The sequence below is a fragment of the Rhyacophila brunnea genome, unplaced genomic scaffold (genome assembly GCF_057557595.1).
Source record: "Rhyacophila brunnea isolate RB1 unplaced genomic scaffold, BYU_Rbru_1.0 scaffold_44, whole genome shotgun sequence".
NCBI classification, from domain to species: Eukaryota; Metazoa; Arthropoda; class Insecta; order Trichoptera; family Rhyacophilidae; genus Rhyacophila; species Rhyacophila brunnea.
This window is the reverse complement of record NW_028233109.1, coordinates 1,184,808-1,191,561: the sequence shown is the minus strand read 5'-3', so window position 1 is coordinate 1,191,561 and position 6,754 is coordinate 1,184,808.

The following is a 6,754-nucleotide window of genomic DNA, read 5'->3' as shown; positions in this document are numbered from 1 at the left end:
CCCGAAGAAAATATTTCTATCCTGAATGAAACAAAAACTTGCTTCTTTTGGCGGTCGTATATTTTACGTAGTGTACCCACTTTGATGATATATGTATTTCTAGCGTTGAATTATTACCTAAGTTGAAGAGTTTTTGATTTTATTTACACAATAAACTCTTCTTTTGCTTTAATTTGAGCTCTGAAAGATCTAGATTTACTATTCCGCATTTTTTAAAAAAATTTATTTATTCGGCCAAATATGTCGCGTTTTTTTCAAATTTTAGTGCTGGGAAACATTTATACGATATTTTAATAATAATTTATGTGATCCTGTTGTTCTTAACATTGCGAAATGCGGATTAATATTTATCTTAATATATACATAAATCACATATTATAATCTTAGTATAAACCAAAATCAAATTAACTTATAAATATATCCCTTTTCTTTCAGAGTATGTTTATTTGTATCTTAATTACCTGTGTGCCACATTTACTATTCTTTTATTCATCGTATATTGATATAGACAGTAATGGGATCACAGGTATATAAAAATAATATTTTACTGCTTTTTATATTTTATATTCCATTTTAAGATTTTTTATATATGCAACCAAAATTATTCTATCTATTTACTTTTTCTTTTAATTTTTTCATATTAATGAAAGTATGCACTATACGTTTATAATTTTGGTATATAAGCAATACGATTTATTTTGTGTCTAATCATTATTTTTTCAATTATGGATTCTATATAAATATATCCCTCTGCATATATTTTTGTTGGGTTAAATTCATAGTTACGGACTCTTTGTAATGATCGCTTTACATTCTATTATCTTTTTGATATCTATTTCAGCATATATTTGATACTTAAACATAAAAATTTCATATTAAATTCATTGTTATATTGTCTTATAGCTCCATTTGTAATTTCTTCTTACAAGTTTAAAATTTTTTAATAATTTTTTTATTTAATTATGGATAGCTTAAATAAACATATAATGAAAAGCATCTATTCCTAAATATACTAGAATATTAAAAAAATATTTACCCCATTTATTAGATGATACTCACCCATAAATAAGAACTGTTTCTCTTACCAATCCTATATACAGATATTCTTGATATTTTGGCGTAGTAACTTATTTACCTACGTAGATAATAATAAACCTCCCAGTATTTATTTATAAAATAGAATTGTAACAGTGGTTACAAGGTAATTATTTTTTCGCTATTATATCATAGATTCTGAAAATTTTTTATAATATTTCTATATAATAGTCTATCATACATTAAGCCACCCATGTACTACTTTATTATCCTTTATGGTGCTTTTTAACATTGAAATTTATATATTCTTATTCGAAGTATGTATTTTATCTATTATTACTGTTTTTAAAACATGATCATACTTGCACAATAAAAAGCCCAGGCACTTTTCTTTATTTTTTCCGACCTTATGTAGCAAAAAAATATAAAATTTAAACTTTATAGTGGAAAAATTGGAATTTATATATCAAGGATTTTATCTTCCGTTTTATATTAATATAATTTATACTTTATTTATATACCCCTCATAAATGAGAAATTACCTAAACTTTTAGGTGATAATGTTTACCCGTTAGTTTAAAGAAAAATAATTGTAAATTTTAATGGTCTTAATTTATAAAAAAACATCTCCAAATTTTCATATATAATTGGAACATCATTTTAATACTTGTATAATAAAGAATCTTAAACCGATGGATGTTTATAAATTTTATCAACTGTAAATTTTGCTCATATTAATGCTGATTGCTTATTTAATTTTTTTTAATAAGCAACAATGGCGGCTTTTATCTTTTAAATGGTATCCATATAAAAAAACATAAAACCACAAACATATTTTTTTTCATAATAAAAACGATAGAATTGGAGCTTGTTTTAATTTTTAAAATAAATATTTGCGTGCTTCTATTAAAATTCTAATTAAAGGCATTTTTAAATTTCATTTGTAGATTTATCCCAACAGAATGGTGACACAGTATAATAAAAGATACCAGAAAGAATTCGAAGTAACCATTCTGTTTAAACCCTATATACAAGCCTTGGGATTGAGAAAGACTTATATATTATGCCACGAAAAAAGGAGAATAATTGCCGAAAGTATAAATATGCCTCCGCACGAAAAATCAAGCAACTAGAGCCAGAAAACAACAACTAAAATTAAAAGCATTAATTTAGGGTTATAAAAAAATCCAATGGATTTATTCTATATGAAATTTAAAATCAAAATTAAAAAATTTCAACTTTAAAAGCAATTACATATATAGATTCTTGTGTTTTTTTAACAAAATCATCGCTATCTTAATAATTAAATAAAAGTTAAACGAAGAAAATTTTTTATTTACATAAGAAAAATGAACCTAAAAAATGATACAATCAATACACTTTAAATTAATTTTTTCAATAAACGGAATGTAAAATTTAAAATATCTACGAACTTTTGTTAACGAATTTTCTTTTATACCAATAGTTGAATAAATATATGACAACTACCCCCGCCCAAATAAATTCACAGCTCTTATATATCCAGAAAAGGATTTTGTTTTCAAAGAATGCTTAATCAAAAAAATAAAAACTCTTTATAAATAGTCATATTTTATCTAATTTAATATTTTCTAAGGAGTTAAAAACCCCGGACGAAGTAGAAGCCTACATCCAAGCTCTCACACTCCGCAAGACACTTGAACTTATCTCGTTTGAGAGAAAAAGAGCAGTTGATGAAGATATATCAGGGGAAGGTGTCAAAAGATGCATCAAAGACTTGTGCAATATTCCCAACAAGCAGACTACGTCTAAATAGATAAAATCGATCGAAAGAAAATTAACCCACAATTAAATATCTTAATATTACATAATTTTAAACATATCGAAATCTGTTCTACACGGCAATTTAAACTTTTGCTTAAACAAATTAAATGGTCGTAAATCAATCTAACCGTAATATAATTTAATTAATCAATCGCGAACTAAATCTTATTACATGGAAATAATTTGATCAATTATTTTTTCTGAACGGATGTTATTTTAAAATTATGAATTTTTGTATGACACAAATTTTTTCCAATGTTTATTTGAAATCTGATAAACAGATTTAAAACTGATAAAACATACATCACAAGATAAAAATTGTTATTTCAATAATGCATCGATCCTTTATGGATTGATTCAAGGAGAAATTTACAGAAACTTTTTATTTACAAGTACATTTTTTACTATGATTTTTCAATACTTTTACCTACATTGTTGAATGATCGTTGCTGGTCGGCACTGAATCGGCTGGCACTGAATTGGCTGGCATTGAGATGGTGGACAACACACAGCAACACTTTCAATTTGTGTTACAGTAGCGGGGCCACATACGTTTACAATTTCTGTATTCGTTAATGTTGTGGAACACACAATTTGTCTGGTTTCGGTATTTGTCAAAGTTTTTGTACAGAACATTTGTAATGTTTGGGTATTGGTTAAAGTTGTTGGGCAGAAAACCTTCATTGTTTCCGTAACTGTTTTTAAAAGCGAAACAGTGGAAATAGTTCGATTTATAAGAGTTGCAAAGGATGTTGCAGTTTTGGTGGACAAAATAGTCAATGGCCTTGATGGTACTGGAACCGTCACGGTAACTGGTGGTGGAAATATAACAGAGGGACGACTTCCCGCACCTGGTCTTGATCCATCATATATGCTTCCAGGGAAATAGCCACCTGGTCGGTAGTTATATCCAGAAGCCCCACCTGCAGGGTATACATTTTGGTTGTAAAAACTGCCAGCCGGTCTTGATATTCCATCATAGTTATCACCACTATTATAATAGGAACCATCTGCTCCGGTATTAAGACACACATAATCATTTCCACTGCCAGTATTCATACAAACGTAATCAGCACCTACCCCGGCATCGCATACGTTTACAACTGGGCATTGAACTCTAGCATAGCAATCATCACCCCTAAAACTTGACCTATCGATGCAGAAATCTCTTTTAACCCCGCAGTTAATTTTTGGACGCGGTACCGAAATGTTAAGACATGTTTCTCGGACGACAGGTGCAGGAATAACTGGCAAAGGCTTACAAACTACTAAATCCGTAGGTCTTTGTTCAAATGTTACAGGGCATCTGTTTCGATAAGTTTCAACAGGGTAGAAACTTCTGACTGGACATACTGGAACGCTTCTAACTTTAGGAACTTTTTTGCATTGAATCTGGGCAACTATTTCATCTTCAACAACATTTTGATAGCTAGATGGTTTATAAACACAAACTTTTCTGCTTCTTCGAGGAGCTCGCTGACGGCGAATCCTAGGTTCAATACATTTTTGAATCTTTATGGGACTTATAAAATCACATGACATGTTGTTGAAACTTTTTTTCGGTTTAACCAATGGATTGCAAACATAAGATACATCATATTGTTCTTCAGAAGGAACAATACATTCCTGCGTATACACAACTTCAGGTTCATAAGATACAGGGTAGACACATTCTACTTCTTCTACTTCTTCTTCATATACTTCACGTGGTTTAGGACAAACCTTTACATGCTGAACTCTTCTGTACTCTGGTGCCGATTCATAGTATCTAGAATCGCACTCTTGAATTTCAGAAATTTCACAGTATTCGTCGTTTATCATGTCGTGAAGCGCAGATTTGAGTTCGTTTTCAACACACTTTCTTCGGAAATCACTCATTATCGTCTTTACTGGCGTTGGGCATGGCTCGCAATCTTCCACAAGGGTGCAATATCCTCCATAAAGTATATCTTTTTTTGGTGAAGCCCCCGGCAAAGACCCCACGACTTCTTCAGCATCTCCAAAAAGATTCGCTGATCTGCCTCTGGGTTTAGATAGAAGAGAACAAATATAAATGTTTAAAAGAATCATTTTAGTGTTTAAAAACTTCATAGATTTTATTTTTCTACTTTATTTATACCTTTTCTTTTGTATTTGTACACGCGTTATTTAAATTAAATATGACTACCTTCTTCATAAATAATCCTTTTATGGAAATAGACTAATTTTAAAAATATGTAATAAAAAATCTAGAACAAAGTATAATTGCACTTTATACCCTATAAAATCCAATTTTTATATAAATCAAAAATTTCTTTTTTTGTATTTATTTTTATGGCTTTGTTCTTTCGAGAATAGATTTATGAAAAAATTTGTAATCACAGGGATAGAAATTTCTGGAAAAATTCAAGGATGTGAATCACAGTAAAATCAAAAACTCTTATATTTTTTTATGCATTAATACAATCCCTAGACACTAAAAAATTGGTTTTAAAGAATGTGTGAAATTTCTATGCTCTATTTAAATTTTGATTTTGACTATTTTTTAATTTATAGAAGAATAAAAAATCCTTAGAATGAATACTAATGATAAATAAGCATCAGTTAAAACTTCTAATAAACTTATTAATCGATTGAACATTATTTTAATTAAATCCATTTTTGTAAACTATATAATGAGCTTTAATTCTTAGGGCAGACCTATCAAAGAAAATTTCGGAATTTTTTCGTTATTTATTTCTATTACAATATGGTAATAATGAAATGAAAACGATACGCGAAAAATAAGGCTCGCTTTTAAAACTGATTTTAGAAAGAACAGCTAGACCATGGATAAATATGCAGATCACACTACACTGAATACTATATGTTTAAAGTTATATATTTTTATCTTTTAAGATCAAGGGTCACACTTTAAATCCGCGATGGTTGCTTATAGCCGTCTGTTTTTGTAGAGTATTAAAATCTATTTGCCTCAATTATTTCTTATCTAGAGCAATTAAACAACGAAGAATCGCATCAAAAGAACACCATAGTACAATATAATAATTTTCTTTAAAATTACTTTAGATAAAAAAATATACCTTTTAATAGTCATCTAGGCAGGATATTAACAAATAAATTAAATTTTTTTTATTCTTAGATAAGTTTTGTGTTTTTAAAGACACGAATATGATTAATTTAACTATAAGCTTATCTTGGTTTATGCTTCCACTATCTTTTATTACTATCGGAACATAATTTAAAAAAAGAAAAATTACGCAAAATTAAATAAAGGATCTATGAAATCTTTATAATAAAAGGTATTTATAGATATAAGTTTATTTGTATACACTTTTATAGTTCCTATCTTAATTTTCAGAGTTACTTATAAAATCGGCATACCAAATACGACTCTATTAAGCCTATAATCTACAATTAATTGTTACTTTTCCTTATTTCTCAAAGTATGTGGCAAAAATTATCTTGATTAAGCACATGTGGATATTTATATTACTTTGATTAACTTACTTAAAAACATGAAAAAAAGGTAGACATGAAAAGCACTAAAAACACAAATCTAATTCATAATATATAATAAAATAATAAAAGCATTCTCAAAAGTATTTAATTTACGAAATAAATACAACTAACTGAATTAAACGCCGAGTAAAAAATACATGAACTATATATATCAATTCATTTTTATTGTTTACTAAATTAGATATATTCTTTAAAGCTATAAATTTGAAAGCGTGTATGGGGTTCGCGTTACTTTCAAACATCCTAATCTCACCAACAATGGCTTTTATTGCTTGCATTCAGGAATAGATTCAAATTATTTCAGCTCAACACCAAGCGTATATTATAAGATTAAGTGCTTATTTTATTATAGATTAGTCTACCCATTTTTACTGTATTCCTTACATCACGATGTCATCTGCGCGTGTAAGTTTAT